The sequence below is a fragment of the Lepisosteus oculatus genome, chromosome 16 (assembly GCF_040954835.1).
Source record: "Lepisosteus oculatus isolate fLepOcu1 chromosome 16, fLepOcu1.hap2, whole genome shotgun sequence".
NCBI classification, from domain to species: Eukaryota; Metazoa; Chordata; class Actinopteri; order Semionotiformes; family Lepisosteidae; genus Lepisosteus; species Lepisosteus oculatus.
In genome coordinates this window covers 19072503-19094034 of record NC_090711.1, presented here as the reverse complement: position 1 = coordinate 19094034, position 21532 = coordinate 19072503, and the positions used below count along the sequence as shown (strand labels likewise).

At 55.0% G+C, this 21532-nt stretch overlaps 2 non-coding genes and 1 pseudogene across 2 annotated transcripts; all 3 read left to right on the top strand.

The window, feature by feature from the left end:
• Nucleotides 1-5626: 5626 nt before the first annotated feature.
• LOC138223475 (U2 spliceosomal RNA) lies at nucleotides 5627-5817 on the top strand. Its single transcript, XR_011181902.1, has one exon. It is a non-coding gene; the product is annotated as a U2 spliceosomal RNA (small nuclear RNA).
• Nucleotides 5818-13049: 7232 nt separating this feature from the next.
• On the top strand, nucleotides 13050-13216 carry LOC138223513 (U2 spliceosomal RNA; annotated as a pseudogene).
• A 6172-nt stretch (nucleotides 13217-19388) lies between these two features.
• LOC138223412 (U2 spliceosomal RNA) lies at nucleotides 19389-19577 on the top strand. Its single transcript, XR_011181852.1, has one exon. It is a non-coding gene; the product is annotated as a U2 spliceosomal RNA (small nuclear RNA).
• The last annotated feature ends 1955 nt before the right edge of the window (nucleotides 19578-21532 follow it).

Here is a 21532-nt window from a genome sequence, read left to right as displayed (position 1 = left end):
ACAGCTGGGCATTTTCCCTCCAAAAAACGTAGTATATCCACCTTTTCTTTCTTTTTTTTCGGCGCGCGCGCGTCCCCGTCCCTCCCTCCCGAGAGAGAGCTGCCCCTTGCCTCTGTCCGCAGGTGCTGGCGCTCGGCTTTCGCTTGCAGCCGGTTGGGCACAGCTGCTGCCGGTGGGAGGGGCCTAAGCTAAGGAGGCCGGGCGGCTGGCGCACCCTGCGGCTGCGGTCGTTGTCGGGCCGTTGACAGAAGATCAAAGAGTAGGGCCCCCGCCCGGGACTGGCAGGCAGGCAGGCAGGCAAGAGAGAGGGGGAGCGGAGTCCGGCGGCAGGCCTCTGGCTGCAGGGAGGCCGGCAGCTGCGCGGGTCCCGGGCTCCAGAGGAGTCGGCCTGCGCCACCGTGCGCCAGCGGAACGCCCGCGCATCGGTCCGCGCCTTTGTGGGCATCGCTTCTTGGCCTTTTGGCTAAGGTCAGAGGTCGAGGGAGAGAGGATCAATAGGACAGCGTTTGCGGAGACACTTTGGATTGCCTGGATTTTGGACCCGGATTGTTTTTAGACAACGATTTTTTTGCCTTTTGGACGTCGGACCTTTGATTTTCCACCCGGCTTTGCATTTCTTGGCTGTTTGGTGGCCGAGAGGCTGCCCCAACCATGGCTGCAGAGCCTGGAGAGGCGAGGAGGGCTGGGAAGGACCCCAGCATTAAGTGGACTCTCCGCTTCCGTTGGAAACCGGAGACGGAACCACCGGGAAGGGAGAAGTTTGAGGATGACGTCCTGTTTGGAGCTTTGGGGCTGAAGGCAGCAGAGATCTTGTGTGTGCAGGGGAACCAGCCACAGAAATTCATCGACACCACCTTCATCAGCGCTGATATCCACAAGAGAATGGTAGGGAAATGCAACGAAATCATTAAGAGCGGCGGATTTCCGGAGTATGAGTGTGGGGGACTGCAGAGCGACAGCAAGAGGTGGGTGGTTTTGCACATGTTCGATCCGTTTGTGAAAGATGCCGACGTGACTACCTTCCTAAGCAGATACGTGGGGGTGAAGGTGGGACCCTTGGGGCTCAAGGACACACGTACTGTGTGGACGGGAAAACGTCGGTATCTGGTGGAGTTGCGGCAGGACAAGACCTCAAAGGACGGTAACAGCCACCCACCAGGAACATTCGCAATAGGAGGAGGTAGGGGGTACATGTACTATTGGGACCAGCCTGACTTTTGCAGGAAGTGCCGGTCCTTCGGGCACCGAGAGGGGGCATGTATGGCGGAGAAATGTGGGAAGTGTGGCAAACAGGGACACCCCACTCGAGACTGCCAGGTGAAAGAGTGCTCCCTGTGCAGGGATAGAGGCCACCTATTCCGGCAGTGCAACAAAAGGGGCACTGCCACGGAGCAGGCGGCCACGGAGCAGGCGGCCACGGAGCAGGCGGCCACGGAGGTGGTGAGCATGGAGGAGGCGGTCAGAGAATGGATCAGGCAGGCAGACGAGGACAGTGAGGGGGAAGGCCGGCCGAAGGGTAGCAGGCCCCCTGGTAAGGGGGAAAAGAAGGGAGGAAGACAGGAGAGGGAGGAGCGCCAGGGAGAAGAGGACGGAGAGCGGCCAGGAACGTCGTGGGGCTCGGACGTGGAGCAACTGGAGACAGCGCAGGGAGAAGACGGGGGACGACCGGGAACATCACGAGGAGCAGACGGAGGGACCGGAACCTGGGCGGAGGTGGTGAAGAAGGGGCGCCCCCTGAAGGGCGGGGGAAGAACTGCGACACCGGCACCGACGCCAACAGAGGAGGAGGGGATGGTAATCCTGCAGGGCGCAGGAAAGAAGAGGAGGTCGAAGAGACAGAGGGCGGAAAGGTGTCAACAGGAGACGCAGGAGAAGAAGAGGACGGCCGAGGAAGAAGGCCAGGAGGAAGACCCGGGAGACTTCGCAGACTCTGAGGGGATGGAAGAGGAGGAGGGAGTTTTGTCGGCCTCGAGTGACTCAGAGGCCGAAAGCACCTCGGAATCTCTCCCCCCAGGGCAGGGGTCAGGGGCGGCAACGCCGGCCGTCTATTCAGTGGCGCCCAACGTAACGGACGATGGCAGCCCCGTAGCCTTTTGCCAGCCTGAAACGCCAACTCCGGAACGAGAGCCCCCGGACAGCCCCTTGGTCCAGTACATGGACACAGAGGATGGCAGCTCGGAGAGTACAGCAGGGACGGCGAGCTCACCTGATTCCAGCCGATCGGAAGGAATGGAGAGTGACAGCCTCCCTCAAGACCCACCATGACCCTCACAGTTGCAACAGCTAACGTGAGGGGTCTGAGGAAGCAGGAGAAAAGAGTGGCAGTGTTTTCCTACCTGTCTCGAAGGTATCTGGACGTGACCTTTCTGCAGGAAGTCCATCTCAAGGACCTCGACGACGTGAGGACCCTTCAGAGGGAGTGGAGGAGGGGTCCTTTGTGGTGGAGCGTCGGAGGGGTGAACTCCTCTGGTGTGGGTATCCTGTGCGGCTTGCCAGGGTTCGCCGCCCAAACAGTCAGCTCAGTAATTCCCGGACGTCTGCTGGTGGTGGACGGAACCTGGAGGGGAGTGAAGATAAGACTAGTCAACGTGTACGCCCCAGCAGACAGAAGGCAGCAGGGCTCCTTTTTGAAAGACCTGGAGCCCGTGCTGTACACCAACAGAGAGCTGACTGTAGGCGGCGATTTCAACATCGACCTGGGAGACCCGCACGGCCAGGGAATTCATCTGTTGAGGTCCTTGATCGCGGATTTCGGCCTTCGAGACGGGTTTAAGAACGTTGCACACCACACCTGGGACAATGGAAGAGGGAGTTTTCGACGCCTCGACTACATCCTCTCTACTGTGAAGTGGACAACGCTAAGCAGGCAAGTGACCCCTACCTGGTTCTCGGATCACCGGCTGCTCACGGTCTCCTTCGGTGTTGAGGACCCGCGCTTCCAGGCTGGGTACTGGAAGCTGAACAAACAACTTCTTCATGAGGAAAGATACCGAAGGAAGATCGAGACAGTGCTGAAAGACCTGGAAAAGAGAAAGGAGCTTTATAGCTCTGCATTGGTGGGAATCGTGCAAACAGACTCTCGCAACGGTCACCAGGCGATACTGCTGGATCCGGCGGAGTCTGGAGGAACGTCAGTGCGCCCAGCTCCAAGAAGAGCTGGAAGCACTGTATGAGCAGCTGAACCAGGGGGGGCGCCTTCAACGGCTAGAAGATTGCCAACGTCAGGAGCCTGCTTAGGGAAACGTGGCTGCAGAAAGCAAAGAACTTTCTTTTCAGGCTGCGGGGAGTTTGGAAGGAGGGAGAAGAACAGTGCTCACCCCAATTCTTCAGCGCTGTGAGAAAGCAGCAGGAGCGCTGCTGCTTCGAAAGTATACGGCGCGAGGATGGGACTGCAGCCACGGACTTACCCGGGATGCTGGAGTGTGCCACAGGGTTCTATACAGCCTTGTTCCAGGAGAAGGAGATCGACGCCAGCATCAAGGAGAGGCTCCTGGAGGGTGTGGAGAAGGCAGTAGACGATCCCGCCTCGCTGGTTGGGCCTGTGACGGGGGCGGAAATAAAAAAAGCATTGTTCGGATTGAAGAAGGGGACCATCCCCGGAGTCGACGGCCTACCAGCGGAATTCTACCGGACCTTCTGGGATCAACTAGAGCCTTTTCTGGTGCAGGTCTTCAATGAGGCCCTGGACAGCAATGAACTGGGCCTCTCTATGAAGACCGGCGTCGTGACTCTGATCTACAAAGGAGGAGACAAGGCGGACCTGGGGAATTGGAGGCCGATCCAGATCCTGTGCACCGATTATAAGATCTTGGCCAGGGTGCTGGGTGGCCGTCTGAGAACGGTGATGCCGGCGCTGGTCGGGGCGGACCAGACATGTGGCATGGCAGGCCGGAAGATCAGCTGGACCCTGCAGCTGATCCGGGACATTATCGCCTGGGTGGAGGACAGAGGCCTGCCGCTCATGCTGGTGAGCCTAGACCAAGCGAAGGCGTTCGACCGGGTCCATCACGGGATCCTGTGGGCACTCCTGAGGAAGAAGGGTCTGCCTGACGTCTTTGTCAGGTGGATTGAAGCGCTCTACAACGGCGCTGCGTCCCGGGTAAGAGTCAATGGAGCAGTAGGGAGGAGGATTCCGGTAAGGTGTGGTGTGCGACAGGGATGTCCACTCTCGCCCCTGCTATACGTCATCTTCCTTGAGCTGCTATTAGACCTCTTACGGAAGGACCCTGGAGTGGAGGGAATTAAAGTGCCAGGTGGAGGTGGGCAGGAAGCTAAAATCGCGGCCTACGCGGACGACGTGACGCTCTTCCTCAGCTCTGACAGGAGTCTGGGGAGAGTGTTGGAAATCGTGGAGGCCTACTCCAGAGGCACCGGCGCCCAATTGAATCGCGCCAAGAGCCTGGTGAAGCTGTTTGGAACCTGGCCGTACGTACCGGAGATCGCCGGAGGACTGAAACAAACAACGGACCCAGTGAAAATCCTGGGGGTCCTATTTCACACCTTGGACCCCTCAGGACTGAACTGGGAGGCCAGGTTCCGGAAGATCAAGCAGAAGCTGGGCCTTTGGCAGCAACGATCCCTGACGTGGATAGGGAAGGCCCTGGTGCTGAAGGTGGAGATCCTGCCCTTGCTTCTCCACCTGGCAGTAGTGTACCCCCTACCCGCAAGGAGGAGGAAGGAGCTGGTGAGGACAGTTTTTACTTTCGTGTGGGGCCACTCATACGAACGGATCCGCCGGATAGACATGTGCAGACCTATCCTGGAAGGAGGCAGAGGGATCCCGAACTTCCCAGTGAAGCTGGACTGCGTTTTCGTCGCTAACCTGTGCATCATCCTGCATGGTTACCCGCCCCACCTGTGCGGCCGGTTCGTGAGCCTCTGGCTGGCAGCGAGTATGAGACACCTGGCCGCCTGGAAGAACACGACCCCGAATGCTGAGAGGCTCCCACTGCACTACCACCACGCAGTGCAGTGGCTGCGGGCACATCCAGAGGTACGGGACAAGGACATAGCGCTGAACCATAGGCGGATGTACCTGGTGGTCACAGCACTGGACAGGCCAGCGCTCCTGGGTGTGCCCAGTGACATCTGGCAGCAGGTCCAACCAAAGGGCCTGGACAACAGACTTAAAGACCTGAACTGGCTTGGTGTGTGGGGTCGAATGGCGGTCAGGGCCGTCATGTACTCGCACGGACTGTCAAAGAAGAGCCAGTGCCCGAGGCACGGCTGCACAGGGGAAGAAACCGTCAACCACGTCTTTTGGGAGTGCGGGTTCGTGCAGAGGGTGTGGAGGTCCAGCCAGCACCTGTACACACAGGTAGGCCTGGGGTCCCTCCTGACGCTGAACACGGTGATGAAGGGCGTGGCTGGTTCCCAAAGATGGAATGCGGCGTTTCTGCTGTGCCTCCTGATCAGCCTGACCAAGCTCCACGTCTGGGACGCGAGGTCAGAGCTGGTCAAACATGGGGCGGAGAGGTCAGTGCCGGACATCTTGAAGCGAGTCAAGAGGGACGTCTCACTGAAGATCCGGTGGGACGTCCTCTGATGGGGATTCACTGCGGCACGTGAACGATGGAAGGACGATCACGTGGGTGTAAAGGTGGAGGGTAGAGTAAACTTTTAAAGCACTGTTTTTTACTGATTTCTAATAAAACATAAAAAAAATCTGATCTTATCAGTTTAATATCTGATACGTCCCCCATCGGGGGACCACATATTAAACGGATTTTTGGAACAGGGAGCTGGATCAGGAGTTTGCTCCGTCCTCTCCACGCATCGGCCCGGTATTGCAGCGCCTCCGGGAGCGGTGCACCACCTTCTCTCAGCGGTGAAAAGACAGACGTAGCAAGCAAGCAAGCGAGGTGGACTGGAGCTCCTTCTTCTCGGGTCTCGTCTCTCGTCCATCTGTATGTCTCTGTGTCCGTCTCTCTCTCGCTCCCTCTGTGCGCTTTCTCGCGCCTTGACTCTCTGGGCAAGCAGGCCGGCCCCCTTTTCGGCTCCCGTGCGTTTTCCCTCCAAAAAACTTAGTATATCCACCTTTTCTTTTTTTTTCGGCAGGCAGGCGTGTGTGCGTGCGCGCGTCCCCGTCCCTCCCTTCCGAGAGAGAGCTGCCCCTTGCCTCTGCCCGCAGGTGCTGGCGCTCGGCTTTCGCTTGCAGCCGGTTGGGCACAGCTGCTGCTGGTGGGAGGGGCCTAAGCTAAGGAGGCCGGCCGGCTGGTGCCCCCCTGCGGCTGCGGTCGTTGTCGGGCCGTTGGCAGGAGATCCAAGAGCAGGGCCCCCGCCCGGGACTGGCGGGCAGGCAAGCAAGCAGGCAGGCAAGAGAGGGGGAGAGCGGAGTCCGGGGGGCCTGCGCCGCTGCGCACACCGGGCTCCCGAGGCGTTGGCCTGTACCGCTGCGCGCCAGCCGGATGCCCGCGCACCCGAACAAGGCCGGCGTCGGGCATCGCTTCTCGGCCTTTTGGCGAAGATCGGGAAGAGGATTGCGACCGGAACGACGACCTGCGGACCAGGATTTTGCCTGTGGACTACTTTTCGACATTTGGATTGCCTGATAGTGTGGAGTGTTTTGGTGTTTCTTCGTTGTTGGACTGGAGTGGACCCTTCGAGGAGCTGGCCTGGAGGCCTCCTCCAGGATGGCGGAAGGGTTTGACTCCTTCGACCAGCCCTGGGAGGCTCCCAGGCTGAAATGGACTTTGCGCTTTCGCTGGATGCGAGGAGGAGAACTGCCTGGGAGATGTGAGTTTGAAGACAAGCAGAAGAGATTTTATGTTCACAAGGGAATAGACCTTTGAAGTATATGGATGTCACCTTTAGAGATGAGGAGATTTACAAGAGGGTGTCTGCAAGGTACACGGATAAGAAGGACGAGAAATTTTTGAGTGATTTTGAAGTGCTGGGCTGTTATTACAACAATTTTCGTGTGGTGATGGTGCATTTGTATGATCCTTTTCTGAGCGATGATGATGTAACAGCTTTTCTGCTGAGGCACGTCTCAGTCATCAGCCAGACGGAGAAAATTATCGATAGCCGTAACGTCTGGGCTAGGAAGTACAGGGTGAAGCTATGGTCAGACGCACGTGGGGCAGAGGGCTTTCACCCCCCCCCCGGCATCCTTTTCGCTAGGAGGTAGTAGGGGTTATCTTTTCTATCAGAACCAGCCCAAATTTTGCAGACAATGTCGTAATTTTGGACATCAAGCTGCTGAGTGTAGGGGGAATGAGTGCACAGTGTGTGGAGGTTTTGGGCACGTAGCAAGGGAGTGCCGGAAGAAAGTGTGTACCCTGTGTCAGACTGAAGGACATTTGTTCAGGAACTGTGTATGGAGAGATATACGAAGAGCAAGGGAGTATGATAACAGTACACTGAGGGTGGATGGAGAGGAGGAGGAGGAGGAGGAGGAGGTGGTGCATGCTGCTCCAGTGATTGAGGAGGAAGTTGCTGGCGTGGAGATGGATGTAGCTCCGGCTACTGTGGACGTAGCTCCGGCTACTGTGGACGTACAGGAGGCCGAGCCCCTGCAGGAAGTGGGGCAAGGCCCTGCTGACCCGGATACGGAAGAGGTGATCACAACAGTTCCGGAGACTGCGGAGAGTGAGCAGGAGCAGGGGAAGGTATTGGCCAAGCGACGGCACGGCTCGGCCAAGGGCTGCTGGTGGGAGGGGCCTAAGATAAGGAAGCCGGCCGGCTGGCGCCCCCCTGCGGCTGTGGTCGTTCTCGGGCCGTTGACAGGAGATCCAAGAGCAGGGCCCCCGCCCGGGACTGGCGAGCAGGCAGGCAAGAGAGGGGGAGAGCGGAGTCCGGGCTGCCGGCAGCCGCATGCGGACCGGGCTCCCGAGGCGTCGGCCTGCGCCGCTGCGCGCCAGCCGGACGCCCGCGCAGCCGCCCAAGGCCGGCGTCGGGCATCGCTTCTCGGCCTTTTGGCTGCAATCTTGGTACGTGGCTTGTCCGCGGCCGAGGGAACTCCAGAAGACCGTGGAAGAGAACACCGGAGAGGAGACTGCCGAGGAGGACTACGCTGTTGGATTGCCTGGATTTCGGACTGTGGATGTTTTTGGACCCCGGCTTTAGTGAGTAGGCTGCTTCGGCAGCCGAAAATGCTGCATTGCGATGGCTGCGGACCCCAGGGCAGCGAGGAAGGCGGAAGAGGGTCCCAACATTCGCAAGACCATCCGCTTCATTTGGAAGGCGGATGGGGAGATGCCGGGAAGGGACGACTGAGGAAGAGGTACTGTTTGGTGTCTTGCAGCTAGAAGTCGCGGAGATTAAATGTTTACAGTGGAATCGGGTGCTGTGTTTCATGGATCTTTCCTTTGTGATGGAGAAGGGGCACCACCATGCTACGGCGCAGGTAATAGCAGCTCAAAAAGACGGTAAGCTGGGAAACTATAAGTGTGTGGGGTTGCAGAGTGACAACGAGAGGATGGTGATCCTTCACATGTTCGATCCCTTTATGCCGGATTGTGATGTCACCACCTTTCTCCGTCGCTATGTGGAAGTTCTGGAGCCGCCGAAGCTCATTATAGATCGGCGTAAGGTCTGGACAGGGAAGAGGCAATACCGCGTCGAGCTGCGGAAGGACCCCAGGTCCCCTGGAGGATTCGCCCACCCGCCTGCCACCTTTGTAATCGGAACAGGTAGGGGGTACCTGTACTACGGGATCCAGCCGGTCTTTTGTCGCAAGTGTCGGGAGTATGGGTACCGGGAGGCCGACTCTAAAGTAACTGAATGCAGGAAGTGTAACAAACGGGGTCATGAGACACAGCATTGCCCAATTAAAGAATGCTCGCTGTGTGGCGTCACTGTACCGTGACTGCCGTCATAGGAATGCCGATTTTAATAAGGATTTCTATGAAGGTGTGGGCCTGGCAGCAGGGGAGAGCGGGGCAGAGGACAGCGAAGCGGGAGACAGTGGAGAGGACGGCCAGGCCAAAGCCAAAGAAGCCCCTGGGAAGGGCGTGGAGGAGAACGAGTGGCAGACGGTGGGGAAGCCGAGGCGGAAGGGGAAAGGGAAGACGCCGAAGACAGGAGACAGAGGAAGATCCACAGGAAGGGCCATCGCGGGACGTTGAGTGCGTTAAAGGGAGCTGGGCAGACATTGTGAAGGAAGGACCTGTTCCGGCGGAAGCCGGGACATCTGCAGCGCTAGAGCCGGCGGATGAGGAGGGAACGACATATCGGGTGCCCGTGACGATGGTCCGATCTAGGAAGCTGGCGCAGGCTGGTAAGGGACAGACAGAATCGGAGGACAAGAAGAAGAGGTCCGGGGGTCGCCGCAAGGAGGTGGTGGTGGACCAGGAGGAGATGGAAGAGGAGGCTGAGCCGGAGCTAGCTCAGAGTGACCAGGAGCCAGAGGGCAGCGGAGCCGGGATAGCGGCTTGGAGCTCACTCCCTGCCCTACAAACGACTGAGGATGAGGGGAGCCCGATGACGATCTGCCAGCCTAGTACGCCCGGCCTTGTCCTTGACACCAGCCTTGATCCCAACCCCGGGCCTGATTTAGACCCTGGGCCTGTTTATGACCCGAGTCTGAGACCCGACCCCGACCCTAGCTTTTGCGTGGACCCAGGCGTGAGCCCGGTCCCAGCGGTCACCCTTATGGGTAACTCAGACAGCGAAAGCTTGGGAAGTACAACAGGGGTAGAGCACCTGTCTAGCCGTAATGACCTTCACAGTGGCCATGGCTAACGTGAGGGGATTGCGGAATCAGGTAAAGAGGGTTGGAGTCTTCCGAGACCTGTCCCAAAGACGTTTTGACATTTGTTTTGTGCAGGAGGCCCATCTTAAGGACCACGAGGACGTGAAGCTTTTCCAGAAGGAGTGGACGCAGGGGCCCTCGTGGTGGAGCGTTGGGGGGGGGGGTAAACTCCTCCGGCGTGGGCATCGTGTGGTTCCCCAGGTTTCTCCGCTCAGGTGGTCAGCTCAGTGGTCCCCGGACGTCTGATGGTGGTTGACGGGACCCGGAGAGGAGTTAAATCCAGACTGCTTGCAGCGTACGCCCCGGCAGACAGACGGCAGCAGGGTGCCTTCCTGAGAGATCTGGAGCCCTTGTTGTACACGAACAGGGAGCTGATCATTGGCGGAGACTTCAACATCGAGCTGGGGGACGCACACGGCGAGGGCGTCCACTTACTTCAGTCCATGATCACGTGTTTTGGCCTGAGGGACGGGTTTCGCGACGTCACACACCACACTTGGGACAACGGAAGGGGAACCTTCAGGTGCTTGGATTACGTTTTCACCCCAGCAAACTGGGCAACCCTAAGCAGGCAAGTGACCCCCACCTGGTTTTCAGATCATTATGTGTTAATGGTCTCCTTCGGTGTCGAGGACCCCCGCTTCCAGGCAGGCTACTGGAAGCTGAATAGGCAAGTTCTGCAGGAGGCGAGATATCGGAGGAAGATCATTACAGTGCTAAGTGACTACGAGGAGAGGAGGAAGTCCTTCAGCTCGGCAGTGTACTGGTTGGAGTCCTGCAAGCATACCATCTCGGTCGTGACGAAGAGGTACTGTAAGATAATCCGAAGCTTGGACGAACACCAGTGCACTAAGCTCCAGGAAGAGCTGGAAGCACTATACGCGCAACTGAACCAGGGGGGCGCCTTCAACGGCGAGCGGGTCGCTCAGATCAGGAGCCTGCTAAGGGGTAAGTGGCTGCAGTGGGCCAAAGATTTCCTTTTCAGATTACGGGGAGTCTGGAGGGAAAGTGACGAAAGTTGCTCAGCCCAGTTCTTCGGCGCCGTGAGGAGGCAGCAAGAACGCAGCCTCTTTGAAAGCGTCCAGAGGGCAGACGGGTCTGTAGCCACTGACATACCCGGGATGTTAGAGTGTGCCACAGAGTACTATAATGCCTTGTTTGACGTAAAGGAGACCAACCCCAGCATCAGGAATGGGATCCTGGGCGGGGTGGAGAAGACGGTAGACGACCCCGCTGCATTGTGCGGGGCAGTGTCAGGGGCAGAGATCAGATCTGCCTTGCTGGGTATGAGGAAGGGCACTGTCCCTGGCATCGATGGTCTGCCGACGGAATTCTACCTCGCCTTTTGGGACCATCTGGAGCCGTTCCTGGTGCAGGTGTTCAACGAGGTGTTGGACCGTGATGGACTCGGGCCTACTATGAAGATCGGCATCATCTCCCTGATCCACAAGGGAGGAGACAAGAAAGACCTGGACAACTGGCGGCCGATTCAACTCCTGTGCACCGATTACAAGCTCTTGGCCAGGGTGCTGGGCGGCGGCCTGAGAGCAGTGATGCCGGCCTTGGTGAAGGCTCACCAGACGTGTGGTGTGGCAGGCCGTAAGATCAGCTGGACCCTGCAGCTGATCCGTGATGTTATCGCTTGGGTGGAAGATAGAGGCCTGCCACTCATGCTGGTGAGCCTGGATCAGACCAAGGCCTTTGACCGGGTTCATCACGGAATTCTGTGGGCACTCCTGAAGAGGAAGGGTCTGCCGGACCAGTTTGTCGGCTGGATTCAGACCCTTTACAACGGCGTGACATCCCGGGTATGTGTTAATGGAGCCTTAGGTGAACGTATTCCAGTGCGGTGTGGTGTGCGACAGGGCTGTCCTCTCTCGCCCTTGTTATATGTCATCTTTATAGAGCTCCTCCTAGACCGGCTGAGGAGAGATCCGGAGGTGGACGGGATCCCAGTGCCAGGTGGAGGTGGGCAGATGGCGAAGATCGCCGCGTATGCTGATGACGTCACGCTCTTCCCGATTCCGAGAGGGGCTTGGGGAGAGCTCTCAGCATCGTGGAGGATTTCTCCAAGGGCACCGGCGCTCGACTGAACAGGGCCAAAAGCCTAGTGAAGGTATTTGGGACCTGGCCGAGCGCACCGAGGGACTTTGGTGGGTTGACGTTGACAGATGGACCGGTGAAGATCTTGGGGGTCAGTTTCCACACCGAGGACCCCGTGAGTCTCAACTGGGAGGCCAGGTTCCCGAAGACCAACCAGAAGCTAGGCCTTTGGCAATCAAGATCACTGACCTGGATTGGGAAAGCGCTGGTGCTGAAGTCGGAGATCCGGCCTCTGCTACTCCACCTGGCGGTAGTGTACCCCCTACCTATCAGGCGGAGGAAAGAACTGGTAAGGGCTATTTTCAGCTTCGTCTGGGGACATACGTACGAGAGGATCAAGAGGACCGACATGTACAGGCCCCTGGCCGAGGGGGGACGAGCGATCCTCGATTTCCCGACGAAGCTGGACTGTGCCTTCATGGCGAGCCTATGCACAATCCTGCACGAGAATCCACCCCATCTGTGCAGTCGGTTTGTGAGCCTTTGGCTCTCGGCAAGCATGCGACACCTGACTGTCTGGTCCAACACGACCTCTAAAGCCGAGCAGCTGCCATTGCACTACCGCCATGCGGTGCGGTGGCTGCGGACACATCCGGAGGTGAAAGAGGGACTGTGCTCCCTGAACCACAGGTTGAGCTACAAGATAGTGATGACGACAGAGAGACCAGCGATCCCAGGTGTGTCCAGTACCATGTGGCAGCAGGTCCAGCCGAAAGGTCTGGATGTTAAACTTAAAGACTTGAATTGGCTCAGCGTATGGGGTCGTATGACAGTCAGGGCAGTGATGCATGCACACAGGCTATCACAACAGAGCCTGTGCCCGCGACACGGCTGTGCGAGGGAAGAAACAGTGAGTCACGTTTTTGGGGAGTGTGGTTTTGCCCAGAGAGTCTGGAGCTCGTGCAGGACCCTTTTCACCCAGGTAAGCCCCGATTTCCCAGTGACAAGAACAGTCATCATGAAGGGACTACCAGGATTGCAAGCCTGGAACTGGAAGTCAATCCTGTGGCTTCTGATTAGCTTCGCCAAGGCGTTTTTGTGGGACGCTCGGACTGACCTGATAAAGCACGGAGTGGAAAAGCGGGCTTCAGGGATTCTGAGAAGAGTGGAAGAAGAAATAAGAAGAGTGTGATGGGACATTTTGAAATGGGGCTTCGATGCGGCGAAGGAGCAATGGAAGGAACTGTGCACGGGACATTAGAGGGATGTTTGTGTAGGGTGGTAGTGACTGGGTAGTTGTGGGTGTTGTGTGATTGTTTTTTAACCAAAAAAAAAATCTGTTTAATATCTGATACGTCCCCCATCGGGGGACCACATATTAAACGGATTTTTGGAACAGGGAGCTGGATCAGGAGCTTGCTCCGTCCTCTCCACGCATCGGCCCGGTATTGCAGCGCCTCCGGGAGCGGTGCACCACCTTCTCTCAGCGGTGAAAAGACAGACATAACTAGCAAGCAAGCGAGGTGGACTGCAGCTCCCTCTTCTCGGGTCTCGGTCTCTGTGCACTTTCCCGTGTCTCGACTCTCTCTGCAAGCAGGCCGGCCCCCTTTTCTGCTCCCGTGCGTTTTCCCTCCAAAAAACTTTTTGGAGTTTTTTCAGCCTTTTCCCAGGGAGGCAGGCAGGCGCGTGCGTGTGTGTGTGTCCCCGTCCCTCCCGAGAGAGCGCTGCCCCTTGCCTCTGCCCGCAGGTGCCGAAGGTCCGCTTTCGCTTGCAGCTCGCTCGGCACAGCTGCTGCTGGTGGGAGGGGCCTAAGCTAAGGAGGCCAGCCGGCTGGCGCCCCCCTGCGGCTGCGGTCATTGTCGGGCCATTGACAGGAGATCCAAGAGCAGGGCCCCCGCCCGGGACTGGCGGGCAGGCAGGCGAGCAAGCAGGCAGGCAAGAGAGGGGGAGAGCGGAGTCCGGGTGGCCGGCAGCCGCGTGCGGACCGGGCTCCCGAGTCGTTGGCCTGCGCCGCTGCGTGCCAGCCGGACGCCCGCGTGCCCGCCCAAGGCCGGCGTCGGGCATCGCTTCTCGGCCTTTTGGCTCAGATCCAATAGTACGTGGCCTGACTGCGACTAGAGGACTGAATCAAGGGAAGAGTTAGCAGCGACGGACGGAGAGGAGAGAGGTGAGCGTCAGCGGAAGAAGATTTCCTACAACCTACCAGAGGGAGCGGCGGAGCGGGGAGGAAGGAGGGATGGAGCCGACTCCCGAAGGCGTTTTTGATACGGCAGGGAGGACCCTGGCCGGTGAAGATCTTGGAAGAGCTGAGAGGACATGCGAAGGAAGGAGGGAAAAGCTATGTGGCAGCTGCGGCTTCAGCCAGAAGTTCATCAGGAAGGCCATTAGAGGGCGCCAGCAGTAGAGAAGGTCAGCTAAGAAACACCATTCGTTTTGTACAGAAGGTAGAAGCTGGTGAGAGGATTCTAAGATATAGAGCAGTATTTGGGGAGGAGATAGTCCTTGGGTTTTTTGGACTAGGCCCAGAGGATGTATATTGTTTTAAAGATTTCCTAGGAAAAAAGACATATGACCTGTCCTTGTCAAAAAGAATTGTATGTAGCAGGGTGTGGGAAATAGTAAAAGCTAACCGAGACAAGAAACCACTGAGTGACAATATTGTGGAGCCACTTTTTGTAAGAGAGAACAGACCTTTAACGGTACACATGTTTAATCCCTACTTGCCAGAAGAAGATATAGAACTCTTCCTAAGAAGATTTGTGGACATCATCGCAAAGAGCATGAAAGTGATAGATAGGAACAGGTATTGGACAGGGAAAAGGAAGTATTAAGTTCGCCTGAGAACTATCAGTGCACAGGAAGATGTTTTTTTGCACCCTCCGGCAACTTTTTATATTGGAGGTAACCGTGGATATCTTCATTATCCCGGACAACCTTTGACATGTAGAAGGTGTGGGAAAGAGGGACATTTTGCGGTAAACTGCAGAGAAATAGTTTGCAGGAAGTGTGGAAAAACAGGACATTTTGGAGCGAGCTGCAAGAAGGAGAAGACCTGCAACCTGTGTGGGGAAGAAGGTCATTTGTATAAGGACTGCCCTCTGAGCCACACTTCGGTAAGCAGGGAGGCGGCAGGGGGCGTGTCTGGGGTTGCTGGGCCTTCTTTGTCCCTCTGTGTTTCAGGTACAGAGGAGGGAGAGGAGGCGACTGAGGGGCTGGACGGAGCGGAGGAGGAGACAATCAGAGAAGTGGCAGAAGGAGAGAAACAGAAATCAGCTGAAGTCCAGGGTCAGGAGAACGAAAGTCCCACCCTGGACCCAGAGGTAGACCAGGAAGAGATTTCAACAGCAGTTGAGGACATTGCAGCTCGGACTGCTAAAAATCTGGAAGCAATGCAGGACATTATGAGTACCATTCAGCAAACTATAGGAGAGAAAGAAGGGGGAATGGAATGGTCTGGAGGGGCCGCTAAAAGAAAATTGGAAGGAGGGCAGAGTAGTGAGGAAGTCTCAACTCCCGAGGTGGTAGCTGAGACGGCCCTGCAAACAAGTGGGGAGTCTGAGAAACAGGTAGAGGGTATTTCCAGTCAAAATAAGCGACCTTGTGGGTTGGTAGGACTCATAGTTGCTGCAACGACAGATTTTCTGTCTGAACAGAAAATTAATGAGGAGGGCCAGATTGATTTCTCATCTTTCCCTAGTTTGGGGAAATTAGCACAAGAAGGGGTGGTATTTGAGATAGAGGGAAGGAATCTAATTAGGATAACAAGTAGAGACCAGAAGACAGCCATAGCTGCACAGCAGGCATTGTTTGAATTAAGGACAGGGAAACTCAAAGGGCTGGGGACTCAGCTAAAAGAGATCGCCAGAAGAGGTATGAGGATTTACGACGGAAAGTGAAGCAGGTGGGGAGTTCCTGGAGGCTTGACCTTGAGACCACCAGTGTTTTTTTAAAACAAACCACATGGTATAGGGAGGGGGTGAGATACCCTAAAGGGTTTGAGAAAATTAAGGATATTTTTAAACAGTTTAGTAGTGTTAAGCCATTTTTTGACCATAGCAGAAGGGAAGTCCTAGGGATGGGTCTCAAAGGTAAGAAGAGAGAGGATGTAATTAGGTGTGGGTCTGATCTACAGGCCTACATCAAGGAGGGTGAGGGAAAAGCCCAGAAGGCTTGGACCTGACCCTTCAGCATAAATAGCTAATGAGTAATATATTTACCATAAATGTGAGAGGATTGCGAGATATAGCCAAGAGAATAGCTGTTTTTGAGTGCATTAAGAAATTGAAACCTACCGTATGTTTTTTACAGGAGGTTCATATTAAAGATGGGAAAGATCTGGAGGCTCTGACTGCCTTGCGGGACCGTGGCCCCTCAAGGTGGAGCATCGGAAAGGTGAACTCCACGGGAATAGGGATCCTTTTTGGGGATCCTCAAGTGGAGTGTGGAGAGGTGAGGGTGAGTGAGCCAGGTAGGCTGTTGCATGTGGATGCAAAGATTAACAGTCTGGATTTTAGGTTTGAGTGCGTATATGCACCAGCGGCAATCAGAGAGAGGAGGGACTTTTTAGCCAGCTTGAGTCCGCTGTGTGTCACGAATAGGGTGGTGGTAATGGGTGGAGATTTTAACAGACATAGATAACGAGAAGGATGGGGATGCTAGGGTGGTGAAGGACATGGTGCAAATGTACAATCTGAAGGATTGTCATAAAGAGGGCAATCGATCCCGGGTGGGATGCACCTGGAGCAATACTAGAGGTGTTAGAAGGAGGCTGGATTATGTCTTCGCCTCCAGTAAGGTAAAAGTGGAGAATGCTAAAGTGACCCCAGTATGGTTTTCAGATCATTGTATGTTGAATATTGAGGTAGAGGATTTTGGACCTAATTTCGGCAGAGGAGCCTGGAGGTTAAAATGTGCAGTGTTAGAAGAAAGCTAAAGAAGGATGATGGAGAGGACACTAGAAAGACTTTTGAGTAGAAAGACAGAGGGTGGATCTTTGGTGGAGTTATGGGAGGAGATCAAAATTATAATAGGGAAAGTTTCCAGGAAGTATTGTAGGGAGAGGAGGAAGAGGGAGAGGGAGGATGTGGAGACATTGGAGAAAAACTTGGAGAAGGTTTATGATAATGGAGATGGTATAGCGCCCCAGGTGAGGAGTCGGTACAGCAGATTAAGGATCTCGTGAAACAGATAAAAGAACACCACGAGAGAAGAGCAAGAGATTTTCTTTTTCGTGCGAGAATAGAAGTCTTGGAGCACTATGAGAAGTGCTCCACATTTTTCTTTAATAAAGTTAGGAAAAGACAGGAGAAGAGGGTCCTGTATGCAATTACAAGCACTAGTGGTGAACAGATCTCGGATAGAGAGGGAATGCTCCGAGAAACAAAGTTTTATGAAGATTTATTTTCGGAGAAGACATGTGAGAGGGAGGCGGCCAGAGCAGTGCTCCAGACACTACAAGTGACTGTCGGAAGAAGAAAGGGATGGATTGGAAAGGCCCTTTGAGTTGTCTGAGCTGGAGGCAGCGATGAGATCATTAAAAAAGGGGAAGGTACCGGGTATAGACGGGATCCCGGTGGAATTTTATGGCACCTTTTGGGGGATTTTAGGTCCTTTCCTCTTGAGATTGATGGAAGAGATTTTTAATAAAAAGTGTATGGGTCAGTCCTTGAGGGAAGGAATTTTAACTTTGGTATATAAGAAAGGGGATCGCACATTGTTGAGAAATTGGAGGCCATTAACACTATTGTGCGTAGACTATAAGATAATGGCTAAGTTGCTTGCCAACCGCTTGTCGTCTGTGATGCCCACTGTAATAGGAAGGGATCAAACTTGCGGAGTGGAAGGGAGGTCAAGCAGATGGACTTTGCAGTTATTAAGGGACACTATAGCATGGGCAGAACAGAGGAGTGTGCCTTTAATATTGGCTAACCTAGACCTCGAAAAAGCTTTCGATAGAGTCTCTCATGAGTTTTTGTGGCTGGTACTAGAGAAAATGTGATTTGGCCCAACAATGATAGGTTGGCTCCAGACTCTGTATAATAATGTAGGCAGCAGAGCAATGATAAATGGTTGGTTGGGAGATTTAGTTCATCAGAAGGCAGGGGTGAGACAGGGCTGCCCTCTCTGGCCACTTTTATTCGTAATGTATATGGAGCCTTTTGCATCTGCTATTCGAGGTGATAGAAGGATAGACGGATTGGTATTGCCAGGAAGTGGAGGTGAAAGACTTAAATTGACAATGTACGCAGATGACATGACGTTATTGGTAGGAACCACTTCTAGCTTGAGTTTTGCTCTAGAAATTTTTGAAGTCTTCTCGAGGGCATCCGGTGCACGTTTGAATGTAGCGAAAAGCACTTTTAAAACTTTCGGCTCTAGTGAAGTATCGGAGCAGTGGGGTGGCGGTTTTATTTTGTGCACAGGACCTATAAGGATTTTGGGACTCGATTTTCTGCGAAGAGGCTCAGGATATTGCAATTGGATTTCGAGAATTGGAATGGTGAGGAGGAAATTGGGTTTATGGACAAAGCTAAGACTGACTCTGATTGGGAAGGTGCTAGTATTGAAAGTGGACATTTTACTGCTCCTTGTTTACTTGACATATGTTTATCCTCTGCCGGCAAAGCTTAGACGCACTTTGGTCAGCGAAGCGTTCTGTTTCATTTGGGATGGTAAGTATGAGTATATCAAGCGAGTGGATATGGTTCGACCAATAGAGCAGGGTGGAAGAGGTGTCCCAGATTTCCCATTAAAATTAGATTGTATTTTTGTGTCCAATCTGCGCCTGGCCTTAAGTTCTCCAGTGAGTCATGCGCACCAATATTTTATGCGTTTTTGGTTTGCGCAATGTGTGAGATTTTTGGTGTCATGGTCCAATGTAGTGCCGCATGGAAGTGATCTCCCTTGGCATTATAAACATGCTCAAGCTTGGCTAAAGAGATACTGGGATAGAGGGGAGGTATCGATAATATTGAATCATAGACTGCTATATCAGCATCTGATAGATGCGATTAAGATCCCGATAGAGTGGAAAGGGAAGAAAGCTGTGTGGCCTAAAATCCAACCACGAGGTCTGGAACACAGGCTCTTCGACCTCAACTGGAAGATGGTGTGGGGACGGCTGCCAGTGCGTGAGGTACTTTACAAGCATAAATTGACGAGGAACTCTGTGTGCCCACGAGAAGAAGGTAAAAATATAGAGACAATAAAGCATGCTTTTCTGGAATGTGATTTTGTACAAAAGGTATGGAAGAAATGTAATAGACTGTTCAGATTGTTGGATGTATCTTTTCATGTGTCAACATCAGTGGTACTGTATGGGATCAAAGGGGGAGTTAAAAGGGGTAGTGTTAATTTCCTGTTATGGTTCCTGATCAGTATGGTCAAGGTTGAATTGTGGGATGCAAGAGACGTTTTAATTCATAAGGGCAAAGTAAGAACAGTTAATAGCATCTATCAGCGAATAGTACACGAAGTTAAATTTCGGATTAAAAGAGATGTACAGAAATGGGGATATCACGCAGCACGGGAAAGGTGGAAGGGTTTGATTTTGTTGTAAGAGTTGTTTTGATTTACCTGTGTTAAATGTGTGTAGAAACTGATGTATAATGATTTTGGATGACACCTTGAATTTTGTCATGGAAACCTTGTGTTTGATTTTCTAATTTTGCAATAAAAACAAAAAAAATCTGTTCTTATCAGTTTAATATCTGATACGTCCCCCATCAGGGGACCACATATTAAATGGATTTTTGGAACAGGGAGCTGGATCAGGAGCTTGCTCCGTCCTCTCCACGCATCGGCCCGGTATTGCAGAGCCTCCGGGAGCGGTGCACCACCTTCTCTCAGCGATGAAAAGACAGACGTAGCTAGCGAGCGAGCAAGCAAGCAAGCAAGCGAGGTGGACTGGAGCTCCTTTTTCTCCGGTCTCGTTTCTCGTCCATCTGTGTGTCTCTGTGTCTGTCTCTCCCTCCCCCTCCCCGTCTCCGTCTCCGTTCCCGTGCTCCCTCAGTGCGCTTTCCCGCGTCTCGACTCTTGGCAAGCAGGCCGGCGCCCTTTTCGGCTCCCGTGCGTTTTCCCTCCAAAAAACTTAGTTTTGTCAGCCTTTTCCCAAGGAGGCAGGCGTGGCTTGCTTGTGTATGTGTGTGTGTGTGTCCGCCCCTGTCCCTGCAGGCGGGCCCCTTTCGACAGCTGGGCGTTTTCCCTCCAAAAAACGTAGTATATCCACCTTTTCTTTCTTTTTTTTCGGCAGGCAGGCGTGTGTGCGTGCTGCCCCTTGCCTCTGCCCGCAGGTGCTGGCGCTCGGCTTTCGCCTGCAGCTGGTTGGGCACAGCTGCCACCGGTGGGAGGGGCCTAAGCTAAGGAGGCCGGGAGGCTGGCGCCCCCTGCGGCTGCGGTCGTTGTCGGGCCGTTGACAGAAGATCAAAGAGCAGGGCCCCCGCCCGGGACTGACAGGCAGGCAGGCAAGAGAGAGGGGGAGCAGAGTCCGGCGGCAGGCCTCTGGCTGCAGGGAGGCCGGCAGCTGCGCGGGTGCCGGGCTCCAGAGGAGTCGGCCTGCGCCACTGTGCGCCAGCGGAACGCCCGCGCGTCGGTCCGCCCCTTTGGGGCCATCGCTTCTCGGCCTTTTAGCTAAGGTCAGAGGTCGTGGGACAGAAGGGATCGTGAGGACAACACTTTTCCACAGGTCATCGACACCAGATTTGTCAGTGCAGACATCCACAAGAGGATGGTAGAAAAGTGCAATGAAATCATCGAGGACGGCGGATTCCGGGAGTATGAGTGCAGTGGACTACAGAGCGACAGCAAGAGGTGGGTGGTCCTGCACATGTTCGACCCGTTCGTGACAGATGCCGACGTGACTACCTTTTTAAGCAGATACGTGGAGGTGAGGGTGGGACCTTTGGTCGGACACACGTACCGTTTGGACGGGAAAGCGTCGGTACCTGGTGGAACTGCGGCGGGACGGAAAGTCAAAGGACGGATACAGCCACCCACCAGGCACGTTCGCAATAGGAGGAGGTAGGGGGTATTTGTTCTATTGGGACCAGCCTGAATTCTGTAGGAAGTGCCGGACCTTCGGGCACCGAGAGGGGGCAAGTAGTGTGGAAAAATGCGGGAAGTGCGGCTGCCAGGGACACCAAACCCGAGACTGCAAAGTGAAAGAGTGCTCCCTGTGCGGGGATAGAGGCCACCTATTCCGGCAATGCAACAAGAGGGGCACGGACATGGAGAAGGTGGTCAAGGAGTGGATCAGGCAGGCAGATGAGGACAGCGAGGGGGAAGGCCGGCTGACGGGTAGCAGGCCCCCCGGTAAGGGTGAGAAGAAGGGAGGAAAACAGGGACGGGAACAGGAGAAGGAGAAGCGTCAGGGAGAAGAGGACGGTGAGCGGCCAGGAATGTCATGGGGATCAGACATGGAGCAGCTGGAAACAGCGCGGGGATCAGACGGCGAACGACCGGGAACATCGCGGGGAGCAGACGGAGGGGCTGGAACCTGGGTGGAGGTGGTGAAGAAGTGGGTGCTGGGCGGCCGCCTAAGAACGGTGATGCCTGCGCTGGTCGGAGCAGACCAGACATGTGGCGTGGCAGGCCGGAAGATCAGCTGGACCCTGCAGCTGATCAGGGACACTATCGCCTGGGTGGAGGACAGAGGCCTGCCGCTCATGCTGGTGAGCCTAGACCAAGTGAAGGCGTTCGACCGGGTCCATCATGGGATCCTGTGGGCACTCCTGAGAAAGAAAGGTCTGCCTGATGGTTTCGTCAGGTGGATTGAAGCACTCTACAACGGTGCAGCGT